Genomic DNA, 24,233 nt, shown 5'->3' with positions numbered 1-24,233 from the left:
CCCTCTGCACGTTCACGTTTCTGCGTATCAGCTTTTGAAATGCAGCTGATTTGACCATCAAAGTGCACTTATTAAGGAAACGTTAGACTGACACACATGTTTAATATCATTTCGAGCAAACAAATAATTGTTATTAAGTGTTAATCTTGTTAAACTGTTGTTAAAGTCCTCAAGTGCATGGTCCCGCAGCCGCTATTTGGCAGCCCATCAATTTTTGGCACAACTCCGGCCCACATTTCTGAGTTCGGCCCACATTTCCGGGTTATCAGCGATGACGTGTAACAAACGCGATGCGTCAGCGGTTATAATAGATATGACATATACAGCCAAGCTAAGTATTTATGGATTTTTCCACTTTATTAGACATATTTGGACTGATGCGACTTATAGGGCGGTGCGACATGTACGGCGGAAAATGCGGTATGTGAATGTTTTTGTTCAGTGTCCTTTGACAACTTCTGTTGTGATTTGGTGCTATATATACAAACTGAACTGGATATAATTGACTCCCATGTCAAATAATGCAGGCTTTTAATTTAAATCCAGAACTTGAACTGAAATGTTTTTTTTGTGCAATCATGTAAGGTAATTACTCTTAAATAGATAATATAGGAATAAATATCCCATAATTAGTTTTGGGGTTTGGTCTGAGCAGATGTTGGGGACAAATGCATCTGTGTGGAATACTTGTTGCTTCCTGCTGCAGCTAATTGATGAATGCTCTCTGTCGTGTCCCTGTGGCCCCGTGCACCAGGGGGAGTACTGAAGCTGAATGACTTTAAAGTCTTTTTTTTTTACTTGCACACACTCATACAGATGTGCAGACTGCAGAATCCCACGCCCTTCTTAGCAGGAAGAAAGGGGATGATGCAAAGGTGAACAACACCACAGGAACCCAGTTTTATTTTATTTTATTTTTTACTTTTTACCTCTTTTATTCGGTCAGCCAGTTTCAATTTCAACCCTTTGATCTGTGAACAGAATGGCAGCAGACTGCAACTGTGTTATTTCCCACAAGATCAAGTAAAGGAGTTGGAGGGAGGAAGGGGATAATTCTTAAAGCAAACAGGCGGACACAAGGCCACAAGGCTAAGAGAGGCATCGAGAAGTGAGGGGTGTAGAAGAGGAAGGGTTGTGTCATGGAGCTGCAGAGGAGGGGAAAACGGACGGGGATAATCTGAGGACTGGCATAGAGGACGAGAAAAAGTGACCATATGGGTGGCAGGGCAACAGCAGGAAACAAACAGGAGCAATGACAGTGCAGCTGAGTGGGGGGCTGGGTTGACGGAAAGAGCGAGGAAGATGAAGAGGAGATGGCGGGACAAGAAAAAAGGTTATGTTTCCAGCTTTACTTTGCTAGTCAGCAGGTGAGATGGGGGCATACACCTCCATCCCGTCACGCGACAGGCCAGTGGCACCCAGGAGGTCTGGAGGTCTGCTGAATATTACATGAAGCTGTCTGTGTGTGGACACACACACTCCCACAGAAATGTGGAGACGAACACACAAACCAATGCACACATCCATAGACTACTGCAGAGGGTAAAATGGGCCTGGTGGGTCAAAAAAAAAAAAAAACAAGCACCAGAACCAGACTTTGGGTTGGTGGCAGACACGCAGTGTCAGGACGAATCTTTACTGGATCAACACACTATTCTCCTAGCTGATCTGGCTGGATCGTGTCATTCATAATACATGTGCATACAGTGTCTGGAAAAAGTCTTTATACAGTAGCCTACTCCTTCAACTCCGCTTTCAGTCGCATTACAACCCCAAACTTTAAAGTAGCAGAGGCTGGGTACAATTGTACTTTTTGCTTCAGCACCTGTAACATTGACATTTTGAGTTAGAGTGCTCAAACTTTTATACAAACTACAAACACTTGTTTTCAACAAATGGCACCAACAAAACCTCTGCAAGATTATCACAGTCACAGACCTCGTGAGTTGATGTCAAATACACCGTTTTCCTTTGTTACAACTTACCCCACTACCAGGGTCGGTTGTACCTAGGGATGTTACTTTCGATCAAATCCCGATCCCCAGATGCGGATATCGGCCGATACTGATACTTTTACGATATCATCATCATTATGGATTTTATATGAGGAAACATAAGCATGCATGTCCAAAAAGGTAAGTAAGTTTTATTAATGTTGGATACATTTCAAAGTTAGAATTAAATTCTAACACAAAACTTTTTTTTTATTCCTAGCTTTGAAGTGGATATTAAAGTGATTAATTTAAGTGACTGTTTGTTTAAATTGTTTTATTTTTTTTTTTTAATAAGGGGCAGACATTATAAGATTTTTTTTCTTCTTTCTGCACTCTTTTCATTCAATGTTTTTTTTTTTTTGATGGTTTTGTTTATTTTGTTTCTTTTAAATGAATGAATTAAATAAAATAAAAATATATATATGGCTTTAAACATCTGCTAAGTTCATGGCATAAACCAGCGCAGACATGTTCCTGTTTTTACAAAGTAGTATTTTACATCACTTTATAATGTAGCTGCTTTTGCTTTGTTAATTTTCTTTTAATTTTTAATTCATATGTTTTTTTTTTGTTTTTTTTAATGATTGTCTGCTGTTGTACTGATAAATATCTCCTGCAGGGTAAACTGTATCAAGCTGTGAAATTCTTTGTTTTCTACAGCTGATAATGGTTGGTCATTAATTATGATGAAGTTTAGCAACTTCATGGTAAACATTTGAGCTCCGTGGCTTCAGTGGTGTGTTCTTCTCGTTTAGTCCAAAGCAGGCAGTCTGATTTTGGTCAGCCGCGCTCATTCTGTCCCCCCCCCCAGAGACAGGCAGACTGAACGGGGCAGATTGGGCGCGGCTGGCCGGGGTCGGGCTGCTTGTTTCGGAATGAGCGAGAGTAGCGCTGGAAGCCCTGGAGCTCGAATGTCCAACATAAAAGTAACTTTACCGCGGTTTAATGTGGTGCTATGGCTCTGCAGACATTGCACGTTGCTGTCTTGTTTTGTGGTGTTTAGTGTAAAATACTTCCACACAGCGGACATGTTGCGATGAAAAGTTGTCTAGCCGTTAGCCACAGTGCTACTGCACGTTGTAGCTGGCTGCAAACTATGAAATGGATTTCCTGAATGTGAGGCGGGTCTTATTACTCTGAGTTTCATAAGACACGCTTCTGTTCAGGAAATCCATTCCATAGTTTGAAGCCAACGTGCAGAGCAGCCAGTAGGTAGTTTCTCTTGGCTTGAACAATGCAGTGGCCATTGGCATTAGAAGCAATTGTCAAGTGTGGGGACACACTGGTGTGGGGAATCAGGGGGTCCTCCCCAGAAATTTTGGAATAAAGTAGATGCAATTTCCTGCACTGTAGTGCATTTTAACAGGTTTTTAAACATCTACATTTACCTACATAAGTAAATACTTGATTCAATAACTATTTTAGAGAGCATAGCACAACAAGAAGTAGTGCTAAGCTAGCGGAGCACAATAAATATGTTCTAGCTAAGATGCTACAGACATTTTTTCATTCAACCTTTATTTAGACAGGTAATCCCATTGAGCCTCGAGGACTCATTTACAAGAGAGACCTGATTTAACAAAGAAAGATGACAACAATGGACAACAGCAACAACAATAAACAGTTATAATTTTTTTTGTTATGTTTTTGTTTTGTTTTTTAGGCATAGCGCATAGACATAGCACTCTGCTTTATATTACACCACCTAAAAAAGGCTTTGTATAAAATCAGTTTAGTTTTAACTGATCATAACAAGCAAAGACTTAGCTTATGTAACCAGAAGTGGCAACATAGCTATATATACATTTAAAACAAAGCAGAACTAGCATTCAGCATTAATGTATACACTACGTAGCTTAACTGGCTAGCTGGGGCAACACCACCACCAGCCTGATCAAGAAGGCACATCTGAGACTCTGCTTCGTCAGGCGGCTGAGACAAGCTGGTCTGGGAAGCTCAGTCCTCACCTCCTTCTACAGGTGTGCAGTGGAGAGCATCCTGTGCTCCAGCATCAACGTGTGGCATGGAGGCTGCACAGCTGCAGAAAGAAAAGCTTTGCAGAGAGTGGTGAAGGCTGCACAGAAGATGTTGGAGTCAGTCTCCCCACCATCACATACATCTACACCTCCAGATGCAGGAAGAGGGCCACCTGCATCATGAAAGACCCCACTCACCCAGCACATGCACATTTTGCCCCGCTCTTCTCAGGAAGGAGGTTGAGGAGCATTGAGTGTAGAACCACTAGACTGAGGAACAGCTTCTACCTTGCACCTGTTAGACCAGGGGTCTGCAGTCTGCGGCTCTGGGGCCCATGTGGCTCTTTGGTACCTCTGCAGTAGCTTCTTCAGGCTTTGACCAAAACTAAAATAAAACTGAATTTTATTTCAATTATGGCCAACAATGAAAATGGCTAGTTATAGCAGATTTTCTGTCATTTTCAAATATGTGAAGGATAGTACAAATGCATGGCATACAAAGTGGACTACATCATGCTATCAGTTTGTTAGCCACTTTGTTTTCATTTATTAACCTTTATTTAACCAGGCAAATCCCATTAAGATCACATATCTCTTTTGCAAGGGAGGCCTGGGCCTTGTTAAGTTGACTTCCAGTCTCTCGGCGTGATTTCTCTTTCAAAACCACCAGAATGCTCTGGAATATCTTTAAGACAATCTAAAAAATGTTAAGCCAGGTCCTGTGTGCGGGTTAAAAAAATAAATAAATAAAATAAATGTAGAAACATTTCATCTTTCATCCGAAAGACTTAATTGGAATAAGTCTTTTGGATGAAAGACAAAACATTTGTAGATTTTTCTACCTGGATTATTGGGCATGCATCAGGATATTTAAGACAAGTTGCTAAGAAGGAACATGGTGAGTAACTCTGACAACACTAAGAATAAAACACAAAAAACAAACAAAGTAAACAAAAGTTTTTTTTTTTTTTTTTTTACAAACTGTAACTGGATATCCAACAAACTTGTTTAATTTTATACCGTCTAACTTTATGCTTTAAGTAGGATGTTGGATTGTATTCCTGGATTATTGAGCATGGACTTTGTTGTTTAAGTAAGATACTTAATTCTTCAACAATTAAGAGAACTCACATTGGCCTGCAGAATTTAGTGTTTTGATTTTAATAAAATTGTTAAAAATTATATCATTTTCCTTTTTTTACACAACTCTGGTCTTTTCTTTTGTATTAAAAAGTAAAAACATCAATAAATGTTAATAATAGGTAAAAAATTTTGTTTTATAATATCACCCCCACTGGCGTGAAAAGCCACCTCCAACAAAGTTGTGGTCCATGGGCCACCAGCTGACATCACACAGTTGCAGCAGGCTTTGCGGTTCCGGACACATTGCAATTAGTAAGCAAAGTGGCAACAATGGTTCTTTTGATTGCAAAGGTTGCAGTCCCCTGTGTTAGACTCATAAATCCCTAACCAGGATCATAACTGTGAAAAAAAATTAAAAAATCACTGTAATGACACTTGATTGTTGATATGTGCTGCTGACTATCCATGCTGCTGATCTCATGCTGCTGATTTATTCCATGCTGTTGTGTTCATTCATACTCATCTGCTCACACAAACTCAGGTCCGTGCTGCTGTTGTTCGGTCCATTGTTTTTGCACTAGTAAGTGTTTAGCATAGTTCTTAGTTCATATCTTAGATCTTACAAGATCTGGGGCAGCTGTGGCTGAATGGTTAGAGCAGTCGTCCTCCAATGCAAAAGTTGGGGGTTTGAATCCAACAGCAGTCACATGCTGAAGTGCCCTGGGCAAGACACTGAACCCCTCGTTGCCTCTGATGTGTGTCCCATCGGTGTATGAATGTGATAAAGCTCTGATTAATCTCTTTAGAATGATTTGTTCAATTATCTTTGTAGAGATCTAGTAGAGTGCTGTATGAATGGATAAATGAGGCACAGATTGTTGTGTAAAGCACTTTGAGTATCTTGATTAGATAGAAAGGCGCTATATAAGTACCCTAAGTACCCCGCTATATAAGTACTAATAAGTAGTGATTTATAACAGTTTTTCTTTTACAATGTATACTTTTATTGGATGTAACATGACCCTGTGTACATATTTTTTTCCACCTCATGGGCGGCTGTGGCTGAGTGGTTAGCGCAGCCGTCCTCCAATGCAAGAGTTGGTGATTCAATTCCATCAGCATGCAGTCACATGCTGAAGGTCCCTGGGCAAGACACTGAACCCCTCATTCCCTCATTGATGTGTGTCCCATTGGTGTATGAATGTGATCTAAAGCACTGGAAGAGAGACCTGATTTCACCAAAGAAAGATGACAACAATGGACAACAACGACAACAATAAACAGTTATAAAAAGCCATACAATTATTTTAATTTTTTTACAAATAGGATGGCCAAATTAAAAAAAGAAAAAGAAAAGTAAAAAAAAAAAGAAAAGTTACACAAAACAGCTAGATTCTAAGGCAAATGTAGAAAACTAAAAACAGGAACATGTCTGCATTGGTCCCTGCCAGGAGTCCAACAGATTCTTAAAGCCACTTAGAGAAGTCAAGGTCAAGAGCTTCAGATCTTTTTGTAAGATATTCCATGAAACAGGAGCGGAAAAGGAGAAGGCCCTTTTGCCTAGTTCAGTCCTCACTGAGGGAACACTGCAGGTAATAATGTCCTGAGAGCGCACGCTGTAGCTGCACTCACGCAGAGACATGTAGGAGGAGATGTATGAAGGCAGCAGACCAAGAAGTGATTTAAAGATGAAAATGTACCAGTGAGAGAGTCTGCGTGAAGTTAATGATGTCCAGTTAACCAGTGAATACTGGGTGCAGTGGTGGGTACGATAATCACAGCCAGTTATGAATCTTTGTGCACCATGATAGACATCGTCCAACATCTGCAGGGTTCTTGTAGGAGCGTTCATATAAATAATGTCACCGTAATCAATGGAGGGAAGGAAAGTCACAGTTACAAGGAGTTTCCTTGCATTCAGGGTTAGACAGGATCTGTTTCTGAAAAAGAAACCCAGTTTAACTTTGAGTTTCTTTACCAAGTTTTCCACATGGAGCTTAAAAGAGAGATGCGAGTCGACCAAGATACCCAAATATTTATAGGAATCAACAAACTCAATGGAGACACTATTTGAGGATGAGATCAGAGGAAGAACTGCTGGGACCAGCTTCCTATTTGAAAAAAGCATCCCTTTGGGTCTTGATAAGATAGAAAGGTGCTATATAAGTACAGTCCATTTACCATTTCATGTACCACATGTAGTGAATTGACAATAAAACCTACCTGCACTTGAACTTATTTGTACAGGAATTAAACAGGGAATGCAAGTAAACCTTAATGTTTTTGGTGCAAAATATTTGAGTGAGGTGGCACAGTGAATCCGTTGGTAGAGCTGTTTCCTCTCAGCAAGATGGTCACCGGTTCAAATCCCGACCAGAGGCCATTCTGGGTGGAGTTTGCATGTTCTCTCCGTGCATGCGTGGGTTTTCTCCAGGTACTCCGGTTTCCTCCCACAGACCAAAAACATGCATGTTAGACTGATTGGTAACTCTAAATTGTCCCTAGGTGTGAGTGAGAGAGTGAATGGTTGTTTGTCTCATTTGCCTCTATGTGTCCCTGTGATGGACTGGAGACCTGTCCAGGGTGTACCCCGCCTCTCACACAGTGATTGCACCAGTTACTCCCGCAATCCAAAAAGAAAGAAGCAGGTAAAGATAATGGAGGAATATTTAAGTGGGTCAGAGTTACACTGTGTAGGAAGAGTGGTATTTGTTTATTTCTTTCTTTCTTTTGTTTGCTTGTCTGAGCTGCGCAGAGTGACTGATCCTGGCAAGTGAAGGGAACAATAGGGGCCAAAAGGCTCAATAATAGAGCCACTGGGTGGCTTGGAGGCCTCATCCACCAGAGAATAATCTTGGGCCAACCCAATCATTTGATGAATAGACATTTAAGCAAAATAAAATCTAGAAATAATATTTTCTTGAAATGATAGTGGTGGAACTGATTAATCTAACAAGGTTAAGTCAGGCCCTCTGGACAGTTCTTTGTTGAAACATTTCATCTTTTATCCAATATACTTCTTCAGTCGGAGGCCTTTGCCCCTGTTAAACGATGGATGGCTTCCTTTACCTCTTTCACTCTCTCTCTGTTTCTCTCTCTCTCTCTCTCTCTCTGTGTGTCTCTCTCTCACTTTCTGGAACTTATTAAGTTAAAACAAGATTGTTAAATCATGCTTCTTCCAACTGAGGCGGCTGGCTAAATTGAAGCCCATATTGTCCAAAAATAACCTGGAGACAGTAATACATGCATTCATTACATCTAGGCTTGATTACTGCAATTCACTCCTGTTTGGTATCAGTCAGACCTCCATTGCACGACTACAACTGGTCCAGAATGCAGCAGCCCGATTTTTAACCAGTACAGGCAAAAGAGAGCACATTACACCAGTTTTGGCCTCACTGCACTGGCTACCGGTTCACCTTCAAATCCAGTTCAAAATACTCATGTATGTCTACAAACCGCTGAACAGTCCCCCCGCCATCTCTCTGATCTGCTACAACCGTATGTCCCACCACGTTCCCTGAGGTCAGCGGACCAATTGCTCCTCACAGTTCCAGGAACTTGTCTTAAGCGCAGAGGTGACAGGGCCCTCTCTGTAGCAGGACCAAGACTCCAGTTAGGACTCTGGCAGCAACATTTTGGATCAACTGAAGACGTTTTAAAGACGTATTTGGACACCCAGATAATAAACCATTGCAATAGTCCAGTCTAGACGTGACAAATGCATGAACCAGTTTTTCTGGATCATTTTTAGAAGAGATGTTTCTAATTTTAGTGATATTACGCAGGTGGAAGAAGACGGTTCTAGTAATGTGTTTAATGTGGGGGATAAAAGACATGTCCTGATCAAAAATAACACCAAGATTTTTAACATTAGAACTGGAGGACAGATTAATACCATCTAAAGAGGGAGAAAGAATGAAAAATTAATTCCTAATTGCTCAGGTCCAAAAACCACAACCTCAGTCTTGTCTGTGTTCAAAAGGAGAAAATTAAGGGTCATCCAGGTTTTTATGTCTTTAAGACATGCGTGTAGTCTATACCATACCATATCATTTTATTTATAGAGCATTTAAAACAGCTGCAAGGCCAACCAAAGTGCTGTACAGACAGAACAACAGGTAACGCACGAAGCAATATACAAAATGAAGTCAATCAAAAATATAGACATAAAAACGATGCAGATAATAAATATGACGACAAACAGTGTGGAGCGTACAGGTTCAAAACACAGATCCTCTTGTGTTGAAAGCTACTGAATAGTAGTGAGTTTTTAAACAGGATTTGAAAACCGAGAGGGAGGGGGCCTGTCTGACAAGCAGAGGTAACTCGTTCCGGAGTTAGTAGGTGAGATCATACTTCTCCAGTTGTAGTTTCTCTCCATTGGCTCCCTGTCAAATTCAGAACAGAATTCAAAATCTTACTTCTAACCGACAAAGCTCTCAACAACCTGGCTCCATCTTATATTACAGATCTTATTGTTCCATATTTTCCTAACAGAGCACTTCGCTCTCAGACTGCAGGTTTACTTGTGGTTCCTAGAATTTACAAAAACAAAATGGGAGGCAGATCTTTCATTTATCAGGCTCCACTCTTGTGGAACCAACTTCCAATCTCTGTCCATGAGGCTGACACATCATCCAGTTTTAAAACCAGGCTTAAGACTTTCCTTTTTGCTAAATCCTATAGTTAGGGTCGGCTTGGGTTTCTTGAGCTGTCCCTTAGTTATGCTGCTATAGGCTTAGACTGCTGGAGGACAAACTGACCACACTTTTCACTCTGCTGCTGTCTTTACTTACTCTGCTCAACATTTGTAATTATTTTTTCTATCCTTAACATGGTTTTTTTTGTCTTTAAGGTGCACCTGGACCTATGCCTGGACCTATAGCTGGACCTACCATTCTGTGTTCATCTGTCTCTCCTTCCTGTCCTCTCAAACCAGCCAGTCAAAGCAGATGGCCGCTTGTCCTGAACCTGGTTCTGCTGGAGGTTTCTTCCTTTTAAAAAGGGATTTGCCCTGAGACAACTTTGTTGTGATTTGGCGCTATATAAATAAACTGAATTGAATTGAATCTTTAAGGTTTGATCAAAACAATCCCCCATTGGGAGATGGGAATTGTAAATACCCTCATACACCCCCTATGACGTTAGCATAGTAACGTGAAAAATAGATTAAGTACTGACTTCCATTTTGTTATGTTGCTACAACAATTGGGTTGCCACTTCAAAATCCAAGATGGCTGTCACACACACACACACACATACATATACATTTTTTTTTTTTTCTGGATGAAGTGTGCATGTTCTCTCCATGGGTTTTCTCCAGGTACTCCAGTTTCCTCCCACAGACCAAAAACATGCATGTTAGGCTGACTGGTAACTAAATTGTTCCTAAGTGTGAGTGAGAGAGTGAATGTTGTTTGTCTCGTTTCTCTCTGTGTGTCCCTGTGACAGACTGGAGACCTGTCCAGGGTGTACCCTGACTCTCTCAAAGTGACTGCTAGACATGGGCACCAGTGACCCCTGCGACCCAAAAAGGAAAAAGCAGCTAAATGTCTGGATGGATATATAGATATAAACTGGCAACTCCTATCATTTGAGGAAACTGTGTTTTCTAGTTTTTACATTGTTTAAAGGTATAGTTACCTCCAATGATTTGGGTGGTGACAAAGATTAATCTATGATGGCCAAGGCCACCAATGGCCACCCCCTGGCTCCACCATCACTTCTGTTGGCAGATAAAATTGCTCCCTCCACTCTCCAGGATCTGTCATTCTGTGCTGCGACGTACAAGCATTAAAACAAAAACCTTCCTACCCACTTGAATATCTTGCACCATAAACATGAAGGTTTACTTGGCTTCGCTGTTCAATTCCAGTCCAGAAAAACACTCATTTTGAATACTGCAAACATCCACTATTCAAATCTCTTAGTGATGGGGGACACCTACATACCTTTTGTTAACCAAAACAATCTCAGTTTAGAACTATGGTATAAAAGGCATTCCTTCAAGCGTTGGTAGTTTATATTATAAAACAGTGGACAATGTTGTGTCTTGTGTTTAAACCAGTGCAGTGCCCTGTATCACTGCAGTGATAGTTCCTTGTAATTTAAAGCCCCAGTAGAGATGAGAGAAGGGCCTCCTGCCTCTCTCTTTGTTCAGGGAGAGTCTCCAGCTTTATGGATTAAAAGCTGTCGACAGAAACAGGATGTTAGTCTGTGGACAGCTTTGACGGTGTCTCCCCTCCTGCTATTGATTTTCCTGCTGCTGGCCATCACTCAGGCCGGCTTTAAGTGAGTTGTGAAACTCTTTGCGTCTCAGCTCTCTTTGTTGATCTCCGGTCATTCGGAGAGCACTTGTGTGTGGATTGAGTTACAAATGGCATTAAGGGTGTTTGTGTGTCTGTAAAAGAAGCAACAAAACCCAAATGGGAGTTTGGATAGAACACAGGTAACGTGTTTGTGCCAACTTTTATTGGAATCAAATTTCTAAACAGAGCAAACCAAGAAAAATACAATTTTTCACAAAAGAATATATGTGAAAACAATGTAAATAGATAAAACTTGGCAATTAAATTGTCAAAATACAAGTGACCCACACTGTTAACAAGGAAGGACAGCACTGCATTGTTTGCAACACCACAAACTCAACTGTTTAAGATACATTTCCATTTTTCAGACGGTTTGAAATACAGCAAGTTATGGGAGGAAAAACAGAGCTGATGACTTGCAGACTGATTATAATAATGTCTATACACAGTATTCACCTTCTTGAATATTTTATGCTTTTATTGCTGTCATAAATGAACCATGGACGATATAAAATGGTTTCCTTTACAAGATAAAAAATAAAGCCCTTCATTGTAAATGTGAAAACATTTTTTAATAAGAAATAGCAAATAAATGAAAGTTTTATTGTAAGAAATGAGTGTGTAAATATCCAGCTGCTTTAATGTTACTGTCCTAATTCATTTTAGATCAAAGTGAGCAAATAGTGAAATATATTTGTGCAGAGTGTTGCAGACATATTTGTGTGTTTCCTATAAAAACAGCAGCTACTGGAGGCTGACCCCCTTCCAGAAAACCAAGTCTGCTTTCATTTGTTTGCTCTCCGGGACTAATCACACACCCGTCATACATTATGCACTAACTCTGATGAAATTTGAATCTTTAAATTTGATCATATAAAAAGATAGTTCAAGGCCATTTTAGACTCTAGAATACGACCAAAAAAGTAATTTATTCTAAATGTTGGGCCAGATATTGGAGAACAGTTAACATGCATCAACCTTTAAAAGAACAAGTTTTCATTTCTTAGAGGCTTTAAGCAACATTTTTACAGTCCTGACTCCAAATCTTTGAGGTCAGATAGTTTCCAGGACAGTCATGCTGTGGGAGTCCAGCTTTAAAGCACGTCATGTCCGTCGGTATGAAGGGTGTCAGGAAACTCTTTCAATAATCCACGAGGAAGGCAGTATTTGAGCTTTGCAGATTCTTTGGCGTTAATGTCACGAGCAGAGTGACAGCTCCTGATTTGAATAACAATATTGTTTCTTCCCATATTAATCAAATCATTTGGGCTCCTCTGTAATTTCATTCACCTCTCACATAAGAGCTCCACATTCATTTTCTCAGTTCATTTGCAAAATAACTAAATGAGGCAGTGTTACTCCAGTAGAACGGCCCAGAAAATAACTGAGAGAGAGAGAGAGAGAGAGAGAGAGAGAGAGAGAGAGAGAGAGAGAGAGATTGTATTTTATTTGCCCCTTTACCATAAAGTTTTGACAGGTGAAAAACACCAGCAGCACTTGTTGTATACACAGTCTCCCCTATTTGATTAGATGAGATGAACCTGATTATTTCCTTCCAAACACTTTTCATGTAAACTACTACATGCCAACATCCTCAACTTGGCTGAGCTAATAAACTGGACTGTAGTCAAACACACAACACTGCTGAATATGGAAACGACAATAGCAGCAGTGTATGTATGTTCTTCAGAGTAACTTCATAATTTATTATGGGGAGGTGCAGCTTGTCAAGCAACAGGATGCTATGTAATTCAATCTTCCATCCAGATTCTAGTGAAGATTCCCAGTCTTTGAATACACATTGTATTTTTCAACCGGAGTCACAGCTTTTGGCATAATTAGCATGCCCTGCGACTTATACGCCGAAGCGACTTATTGATGTGTTTTTTTTTTCCCATATGGGGGCGGCTGTGGCTGAGTGGTTAGAGCAGTCATCCTCCAATGTGAGAGTTGGAGGTTTGAATCCACCAGCAGTCACATGCTGAAGTGTCCCTGGGCAAGACACTGAACACTTCATAGCCTCTGATGTGTGTCCCATCGGTGTATGAATGTGATAGAGCTCTGATTAGTCTCTTTAGAATGATTTGTTCAATTATCTTTGTAGAGATCTAGTAGAGTGCTGTGTGAATGGGTAAATGATGACACAGATTGTACTGTAAAGTGCTTTGAGTATCTTGAAATAAGATAGAAAGGTGATATATAAGTACAGTCCATTTACCATATTTATAAACCAATTTTTAACTGAGATTTGACCGGTTTCATTCATTCTGACTGAAAATATTGAACACTACCATTTTCAGCTGCTAGATGGCACTCAAGTAGTATGGCATGCCGTTGTGTCATGTAATAGGTAAAAGTGGCTATTAGTGACAATTGGCTTGCCATAGCCTCCCACATTCGTCCAGCTTGCCTGGAACAACCGTCACTGTGCCGCCCCGGCAAAATGAAGCTGATTTGACCATCAAAGTGCATTTATTAAGCAAAGGTTTTAGACTAAGACACACCTTTACTATAATTTCGAGCAAACAAATAATTGTTTTTAAGTGTTAATCTTGTTAGTTCTTGTTAAAGTCCTCCCATGCATGCCCCTGCAGCCTCCATTTGGCAGCCAATCGATTTTTGGCACACCGGCCCACATTTCCGGGTTGTCAACGGTGACATATAATAGATGTGACTTATACAGTGAAGTGACGTATTTATGGATTTTTCCACTTTATTAGACATATTTGGACTGATGCGACTTATACGACAGTGCGAAGTGTACGGCGGAAAATACGAAAATTACAAGTTGAGTCAAAGGCAACTAGACTTGGTTTTTGATTGTTGATTTAGCATTTTATCCAGTGAGATTAATTTTTTTAAATCATTTTTATCTTTATTTTTTCAATGGAAGCATGATGTGTTCATTGTTGATGGTGGTTTTTAACCATGCCAAATCTCTAAACTCTTATTTTAAAGGTTAAAAAAGCTGATGAATTTCAGGATTTTAGAAGTAGCTGCACCGGCACCTTTTAATATTTTAGTATTGGCCACTACATTTTGGCTATTATATATATATATATATATATATATATATATTAAACAAAAACAAATAATCTGTCCAACATAATCCTATCCCAAAACAAAAAGGCTGGTTACATTCGAATGCCTCACAAGAAGAAGCTCCCTTCATTTCCAGGTAAGAAGGACATCATACCCAAAACTGACAGAAAGCTTGTTCTAGGCATCTAGAAAACTGAAGTTAACACTTCTCAGCCTCTAGTTTTAACAAATAGAAGTTTTAACTTCAGCACCCAAAGAAAACCACATCAAGGGCAGTTTACAGAAGCAGCTAAAATCATGCAGTACCTATGTTTAGAGCCTTGTTGCTACATTCAATAGATTCTTAATCTGCTACTGGAGTTGACCTAGCTTGATGTATAAAAAAAAAACATTTCCTGCATTTTGTTCGAATGCAGAAAATGTCTGCATAAGAGTTTCTCCATACAGTTAAACATCCAAACCACTGCTCATGAACAGTGATTATTTCAAATGACGAGTTTTCATTCCAGGCAATTCAGAGGATAATTACTAGAATATAACGACTCGTTAGGCAAATGACCAAATGAGCTAATGAAATTAGTTTCTTTTTCAAATTGGTAATTTTCTTTGAACAATAAGGGCCATTGCTGAATATTAGTAGAATAAACAAAGGTGTATATTTGTGTGTATGTGCATGGGGGTGTTAAAAGCAGGAAAGTGCAAATGCCACAGAAAACATGAGAGAGTGGGAGATGGCCTGAGGGAGGCTCATGCCGACACACACTTCACTCATAATGCTATTATAAAGAAACAACTTTTAATGGCTTCTGCACTCTGGAAGGGAGATGGAGGGGCGTCTGGTGCGTTACAATGACTGTTCTGAGGAATCAACACTATCAGGTCTCAAAAAAGTTGTTTTATTGGAAAAACATATTTTCCACCAACACATGCACTGAAATGAGCTCATTACCAGACTTCAGCAAGGTGGATGGGGTGGGGGGATTGAGAGCAGAAGTAAAAAATTGGGGGAATGGGATGATAATCCAATGAAAAAAGGAATGAAACAAACAAAAAGAACTATTATGTAGAAAGATGAAGCTGCTAACACAAGGCATAAGTGATGAAGTGTTTGTACACTTGGCCAGCTATCCATCCATCATTCACTCTATCCATCAGTGGAGTGTGGTTTTCGTCCCTCTCCCTGGCACTCACCGTTATTGTAAGGTGACACGAGCAGTCAGCTGGCCTCTACCATCCCATCCAAGATGAAAGTTGAGATGTATGAGTAGCATTTAGCCATCAATCAGTGCTGAGAGGCCCCGGTGGCATGCAATAACACCATGCCAGCACTCGGCCCTTCGGACCTCAGAGAGAATGAGGACCGCACAGTGAGTGATGGTGACATTGAGAGAGCAGCAGTCAAAAAATGATGAAGAAAACCAAACTGATCTGTCAAACCGAACCTCACCAGTTGCTCTGTTTTCAAAATTTCCCTGCTGATGATGCTTTATTCTTGGGTTTGAGTCAGTGAACATGAATTAACTCTGATACAGCCTGCAGTCACAGAGTACAACAGATGGTATAGAATCCATCATTTTTGGTGCCACATTCTAAAGGCAGCACTATTATATTCTCCCTTACACAATGACTAGGACAGACTACCATAATTTATGGACTATAAGCCACTACTTTTTTCACACATTTTGAACACAGCGGCTTAAACAACGATGCAGCTAATTTATGGACGAGCTTCATGCCACCAACACATTTAGCCTCGTCACATTGGACCAATAAAGTTAGCGAACAGGTCACAGTGGACCATTGAAGGTGTTCAAACTAAATCAAACGCACTTGCACTAAATTCTTCAGATGAGTCATTTTGTGCATTTTGCCGCATGTGACGAGCAACTTTTGCTCAAATGTACCAGCGGGTCATGACAGCATGGAGCAGTATCGCCAACTAAAACATCCACTATGGTTTCAAAAGGCTGGACGTGATGACGAGGACAGCACAAGCTCAAGGGCGATCTTGCCTCGACGTGAAAGTGATGTTGAGCGCGACAACAAAAGAGGACGTGTGTGATGAAGTAATTCTGAGACTGTTCAGTCCAACACTAAAAAAGACGACTTTAGTGGTTTTAGTGCACAGGAGGAAGATGAAGATAGTGATCAATGACTTTTCCTGGCAGGCTAATGTATTTTTTAAACTTTTCTAACCACTTATGTTACAGAAAGAAAAAAATAACACATTTACTGTACGTGTTTGTGTTTGTTACCGGTATGTATTAAATTAAAAGATAAAAAAATCTTTCGGTGTAAATATCTCATGCTACAATGTGGACACCTGCGGCTTATAAACAAGTGCAGTCTATATCTGTACAATTTTTATTTCATTTTTTAGTTAGTGGATGTGGTTTATATTCAGGTGTGCTCAATAGTCTGAACATTATCATAAAAGCGGGTGCTTTGATTCATTTTGGGTTGAGAGTGAGTTCAGTGTCTAGTCCAGTGTAGAGTTGCATTCAGGCGTCAAATATCCGACCCGGCCCGGTCCTAGCCCGTAGGCATTTTTTTCGAGCCTGACCCAACCCGACTAATTAATTGTAATTACAGGCCTGAACCTGAAAGATCAAAAACAAAATTATTAAGCTTTTATTGCTTTTGTATGCAAATCAGTTTGACATGATACTTTTATAAAGTTAGTTGAAAGAAAAGGAAGATAAGAATTCTTGTTTATTAACAAGTCACCAAATGGATATTAACATACAAAACAAACAAAAATCAACTCTAAAGATGAAGATGAAGTCTTTTTTGTACCTTTTTCAGCCGTCCATCCAGTCAGACCTGAGCGTGCACCTGACACACATCAGCAGGTTTCACTGTGCCGGCTTTGTAGGGTGAGTTCTCCCATTTTTAGCTTTTGTTTAATACTTTCCAGCTCCATTATGTCGCTTGTTGTGGGTCAATTGCAAATCCTCAGATGTGTGATAAGAGCAAAGGGCGGACGGGGCGGGGCCACATGCGCAATTGTTGCGCAATACGCCAGCGCTACTCTCTCTTTTCACAGTCTGATTAACTTCTGCACTCTATTTTCTTTCTTTCCTCATCCTCAGTAAACTTACTGCATCCTCTTCTACAAGTGGATTAACACCATTTTATATTGTGCAATCTTATTTAGTTATCTTTGTGCTGTTTGATTCCTAAAATCGTATCAAAAGTCCGAGACTGACCCGGCCCTGGAGGCTCAAGCCAAATATTGCAGCTCTAGTCCAGTGATTCTTCAGCACACTAGAAATGCGGGAGATCAAACCCCCTTTCTCAGAATGTAAGATGATATGTAAGATGATCATATATATATATATATATATATATATATTGCTAGATCAACTCCAGGTACTGACAACATGAAAATTTGGTGAAGCACCCACACCTACCTCCACCCTCATTTACCCCATTCTGTGCCCTTGAGCCTTGCCCTTAACCCCCACCATCTGCTCCTCTGGTCATCCTAGATAGCAGCTCTCTGCTCCACACAGAGGGCTGTGGTAGCTCGGTGGTCTGTGGTTGCGTCAGGAAGGACATCCGGCGGAAAAATAATTGCCAAATCTCCTTGCGACTTATATACAGTGTACATACATACACTGTATATATATATATATATATATATATATGTGTGTGTGTGTGTGTATATATGTATATGTATATACTAGGGGTTGAACGACTACATAATTTTTAAACTCGATATTAACATAATAAAACTTGAGTAGAACTCGAGTAGTTGATGACATCATAGGATCTCAAGATGAAAAATAAATAAATAAATAAAACCACAAAAAAAGTCATTTATTATTTACATCAACAAAAAAGACCAACAAAACATTGGGAGCATATATTATGCTCCTATCATTTATTATCATTTATTATAATATATTATTCACAGGAAATACTAAACTGTTAGTTATTATTATTTAGCTGCAAACGTGAAGAAACGTGCAGCACATTAAAAACTAAACTAAGGGGGGGGGGGGGGTTTGACCACCCCGCACCACCACTAGCTGTGGTGCGCATTAGGTTTAGAGATTAATATTTTTTGCTTTTATTTTGTGAAACAAGGTCAGAGGAAGCTGGTTCTGGTTCGGCCATTGGACCAGATGTTGCACCATATTCTGTGACCTGCAACAGTGCATGCAACACCCCCCCCCCCTCCCCCCCACGGTCACAATTTACGGTGGTCACAGAATATGGTGTAACACCGGTTCACAACGAGCTCCAAACAGTCAGGAAGTTGATTAATTTTCTGTTTTCTTACGGTAGTTGAACCGGAAGATTCATCTTTAGTGAAAAATTTCCAGACTACTGATGCATTTCTACCTGTTTGCCAAGACTGGACCTGCTCCGCTCAGTCCGTCTGCTGGGAGGAATCCATTTGGTAGCTTCTACTAGTAGCCCGGTGCGGATCACATGACACAATGACGTCACTGCAAATACTCAACGTCCATCCATCCATTATCTTTACCCGTTTATTCCACTTTGGGTCACGGGGGTCGCTGGTGCCCATGTCCAGCAATCACTGTGCGAGGGGCGGGGCACATCCTGGACAGGTCACAAGTCCATCACAGGGACACATGGAGACAAACGAGACAAACAATCATTCACTCTCTCACTCACACCTAGGGACAATTTAGAGTTACCAATCAGCCTAACATGCATGTTTTTGGTCTGTGGGAGGAAACCGGAGCACCCGGAGAAAACCCACGCATGCACGGAGAGAACATGCAAACTCCACCCAGAGGGGCCCCTGGACCGGGGTTTGAACCAGGGACCTGCTCGCTGAGGGGCAGCGGCTCTGCCAGTTGCGCCACCGTGCTGCCCCCTCCCCCCCCCCTTTTTTTCAACATTTGTTAAAATATAAATGTTAGGAGCATAAAAAACTGATATAAATGGTCTTTTTAAAATTCCACATTATTTAAATGTTATTCTGCTTATTCTTAAAATGTGTTACAAATTAACTGTATTTTTGTCAAATTATCTCAATGCATTACTATCCAAAATTTATTTGGCTTAAATACTGACGCCAACTTGCATCTCCTCCACTTGCATTCATAACCAGTGGTGTCCCGATATGACCACGAGTATTGGATTATTGTACAAATGAAGGCATTGTTTTTATGAATTGGTCGTGATGTAGCTGACACTCTCAGGCTCCTGATCTGATACTGTCTATGGTTTGACATTGCATCGTCTGTGCCACAAGCCCTACCATACAGCAGTCCTATACAGCACCTGTTGTCGTGTATAGGCCTGTCATCGTGCGGTAAAAGACTTGCTAACAGACTGCCTGGCTGGCGCCAAACCTCCTACATGGAGGCCACAGATGCTAAAACAGTCACACGTACTCCTGCAGAGTTCTGATTTATTAATCAGGCCAAATATTTCAGTCATACAACTCAAATATGTCTCTCTTTTCCTCTGCTCTCACTTCTCTCCCACCCTCCTGCTGTGCTGTCAGTCACGTGACGCTGAACTGATGTGAGATGTAAACACTGACGCTTCGGCTGAATGGAAGCTGACTTGAAGAAACGTTATCACACGGAAAAAATGACAGGCAGTTAGAAAAATCTTTGTGGCGATAAAAATATAGTAACTTTTATTTTCGTAAAAGAAAAGTGTCTTTCTTTATTTATTTTACTGACAGAACGCCCTGTTTTCTGCTGCAGTTTTCAGCACAATAAGGTTATTTTTAAGCAGAACCATCGGAAGGTTATTTAAAAGTGGCAAACAGACCCAGTTACACTAAAATTGTTCACAGCAACATCATGTACCTTCATTTGAAATGAAGGAATATAAGGGATTATTTTTAACACTGTCTGTGACTACAAGTCAAATCTGCATCGTCAAAATATGTCACAAAATAACGCGAGTATCAGATTGAGATTTGACAATCCATTCTTTAAATTTAAATTCAGTATCAGGGGCAAAGAATTTAACAGGGATTAATCATAATTCTGTTGGTTATGTATTCACAACATAAGCTAAAGTTAATAAAAATATATTTTTAAGTACACTTTCTGCTGTTATCTCAAGTTTCAAACAAGAAAATCCAAACAAAATAATATTTTGTACAATCTGAATGCAACTTGGCACAGACTCCATCTATAAACTAACAACAGCTTGAACAGACCTACATCTAAAGTCGATTACGTGTCTTCAAACAGCTTTAAACATCAACATATCAAAATGTTTCATACAGACACTATTTTATTTTATAAAAAAAAAAACTTACATGGCTGTAAATTCTGCTGGCTCCTTAGATAAATAACGTTAATAACTGACTTTTTATCTATGTGAATGTTTCTGTTCAGTGCCTCGAGATGACTTCTGTTGTGACTTGGAGCTATTTAAAAACGTTGAATTGAATTGAATTAAAATTTGCACAGTATGGAGATTTCTGCAGGAGTATTAGGATATTCCTACCAAAAGTTTGTAAGGCTGTCCCTTAAATCCCCCAGCTTGCTGCTGAAAATAACCACATATTTTGGATATAAACAACATATGACACTACAAACACTGTCATGTAAAGTTGACAGAAATGCAAAGGTTTATAAAAGAGTTTTCAGAGCAATTTAAAATTTGACAGATTGAAATAGCAAAACTTCTACGATTCACTTTTGGTCCAGGGCTTACTTAGACATTAGCTTGTCAAAAGTCAGACTAAATGAATTATTACTTTGGACTAGTTTTTTTTATTTTTTTTAGCTTTTAACTCTCAGCAAGGCAGTTGTTGGTTCAAATCCTCAAAGCCTTTGTGGGTGGAGTTTGTATGTTCTCCTCGTGCTGCGTGGGTTTTCTCCATGTAGTCCAGTTTCCTCCCACAGACCAAAAACATGCATGTTAGGCTGACTAAATTGTCTCTAGATGTGAGAGAGAGTGAATGGTTGTTTGTCTCGTTTGTCTCTATGTGTCCTTGTGATGGACGGGAGACCTGTCCAGGATGTCCCCCGCCTCTCACACAATGACTACTGGATATGAGCACCAGTGACCCCCCATGACCCAAAAAGTTAGAAGCAGGTAAAGATAATGGATGCATGAATGGATGGAAGGATGGATGGATGGATGGATGGATGGATGGATGGATGGATGGAAGGATGGACGGATGGACGGATGGATGGATGGATGGATGGATGGACGGATGGATGGATGGGAGGATGGATGGATGGATGGATGGATGGATGGATGGATGGAGTGCCTTAAAGTAGTTTTGGCTTTGAATTGGTGCTCTATAAATAAACTGAAAAGAAGATCTAGGTAGTCATTTTGAACTAAAGCAAAGTAGATTTTCACATTAACAACACTTCTGAAAAGCTTAGCATCATAAGAGGTTTCTATCAAACTAAAACTTGGGTTAAAAAGAGTAACAAAATCCAAATATTTGCTTCCCTGGGGGATATTCAGCACTGTACAGAAACTTTAACTATCATTATTTCACCCATTCACAGTTGACCCGTCTGTGTAACTTGCTGTCTTCCTTGTGCCGACATCTGCGTTGCACCATGTCCTATCCTGAACCCATCATGTGTGAAGGAATGACCCCACTTTGTTACAGCAGTGGCATGATTAGAGGGAACACTAATAGGTTTATAATGTGAGCTAGCAGGATGGAGAAGGATGAGCATACTGCATTTACTCAGATCATATAGAAGTGGAATGTGGACCATCAAGATGTTTTGCTGGTTATTTCTTTTGACTGTTCTTTGAACGTCAATGAGCCTGAAGGGCGTTGTCTCTGACAGCAGAGCCACATCGAAGCACTTCTCAGTGTATACTTGTTTGCCCTTATGTTTGCTTCTGGCAGGACTCATTGACTGTCAGTCAGCTTCTCTTCATGTTGATGGCCTTGTAGTGCTAACCCACGCATAAATGCATCCTCCCTCACATACAGCATACCACAGGGGTGTGCAGGCGGCAGCATAAAACCTCTTCATCCCTTTTGCTACATCCAAGTGAATGGTCTCCACTAATTACTTTCCCATTTACAGATAATGCCATGAGATTTCTTTCAGAGCTGGAGATAAACACTGCTGAATCACACAGTCATTAAAAGCACATCCCCGCCTGCTTCCTGAACTGTAATTTAACAATAATAATATCTTTATTTCAAACATTGAGTCATCTGTATTTACACTTCGGAATGAATGGCAAATGCTTTTTAAGAAAATGCTATGAAAAATGTCAGTATAGTGATTAATGTTGTCTCATATAACAACACTAATTTGGACCAGTCATAGACTTCCTTACTGCTACTTCCTGGTGTGCAAAAATTCAAATGAAGGAATAAATACGCATTTGTATGAAATAAATGTATAAATACTAGGCTATAGAAGTAAGGATTATTCAATATGTCACTTGTATAATACCGACACGAGAAAAGCCCAAGTAACAAGCAATACTCCCCATCACTGAGGGATTTGAATTGTATAGGAATTGAACAGGCAATGCAGGTAAACCTTGATGTTGTTGGTGCAAGACATCAAGTGGGTGGGAGTTACAGAACAGAGGTAGGTTATTTATTTATTTTTATTTTATTTTTGCTTGTTCGAGTCAGTGCACAGTGACCCTGGCTATAGGAAAGAGCAATTTTATCCATCACCAGGAGCAATGAAAGATCCAAGGTGTGGCCAGCAGTGGCCTTGACCACCAAAGATTTATTCTTTGGTCACCCCAATAATTTGATGAAACTATACTTTTAAGCAATAAAAAAACAAAAAAAGCATAGTTTTCTCAAGCGATAGAGGTGTTTGATTGACATATTTATATGGCGGTGGCTGTCATGGATTTGATTTTACAAACCAATTTTTGATAGTGACCTTTCTTACACCTAGATGAAGCCACACATCAAAATGGAGGTTACCGCGTCACTTAGTGGAATTAGTGGCAGCTATCTCAGATTTTAATGTGGCAAACCAATTTTCAAAAGTAACCTTTCTTACACGTACAATGCAGCCACACACCAAAATGGAAATCTGTTCCTAACTTATTTTTGAAGTTATTATGCTCATTACATGGACGAACGGATGGACAAAGTGTATTTTCTTTTCCCCCTCTTCGCTCTTGGATGACGTACAAAAACACTGTGACCCACTTTTCCTGTTATGCCCTGGATGTGTCACATGGAGACTAACTTTCTCCACTTTAAAATATTCCAAAACTTTTAATGTCAAGCTCATATTGTACAACATCTTGCTTGTTCAAATATTAGGATGACAACTACTTCAGAAAATAATCCCACATCTTAGTAAGAACCTGCTTTTGGAATCAAAGGCTTTGACAAATGTTTGTGTCATGTATAATATTTTCTGCCTGTTTCACCAGCAACACTCTCCGTCTCCTCCTGGGAGACCACAAGGTGTTCCAATACTAGACAGAATACTTCCTTCTAGTGAGTTCTGGAACACCCTGTCCACACAGTGAGATGTGCCAGAAAAACCTACAAGTAGCAAGGCAACCAGGAAACATCCTAATCAGATACCTGAACCACCGCAGTCAACGTCTTTAGATGTGGAGGAGCAGCGACTCCACTCTGAATATCCTGTATCCAGGATCTAATTCTTCCTGTCATGATCCATATTCCATACACCATAGTTGAAGGTTGGAATATAGATTGAGTAGTAAATTGAGTTTTGGCTCAGCAGCTTTTACAGCACAACAGACTGGAAAATGCTCTTATTACTTCAGACCAAGCCCAGATACTTACAGAAACTTTAACTTATCCACATGGGGCAAAAATGTAAACTGGAGAAAGCATTCCGCCTTTGCCTTGTTGACAAAAGTGACTTCCGATTTAGAGGAGC

General features: G+C 40.1%; 1 protein-coding gene across 1 annotated transcript in view; it reads right to left on the bottom strand.

Annotated features, from left to right (window-relative positions):
• The window catches only part of ca10a (carbonic anhydrase Xa), a 937,335-nt gene that overhangs the window by 529,702 nt on the left and 383,400 nt on the right, over positions 1-24,233 (bottom strand). The window lies entirely within an intron of this gene.

Source organism: Nematolebias whitei, chromosome 17, assembly GCF_014905685.2.
Source record: "Nematolebias whitei isolate Nwh7 chromosome 17, NemWhi1, whole genome shotgun sequence".
In the NCBI taxonomy this organism is placed as follows: domain Eukaryota; kingdom Metazoa; phylum Chordata; class Actinopteri; order Cyprinodontiformes; family Rivulidae; genus Nematolebias; species Nematolebias whitei.
Note: the sequence above shows the minus strand (reverse complement) of the source record. Positions and strands in the feature narration are given on the sequence as shown.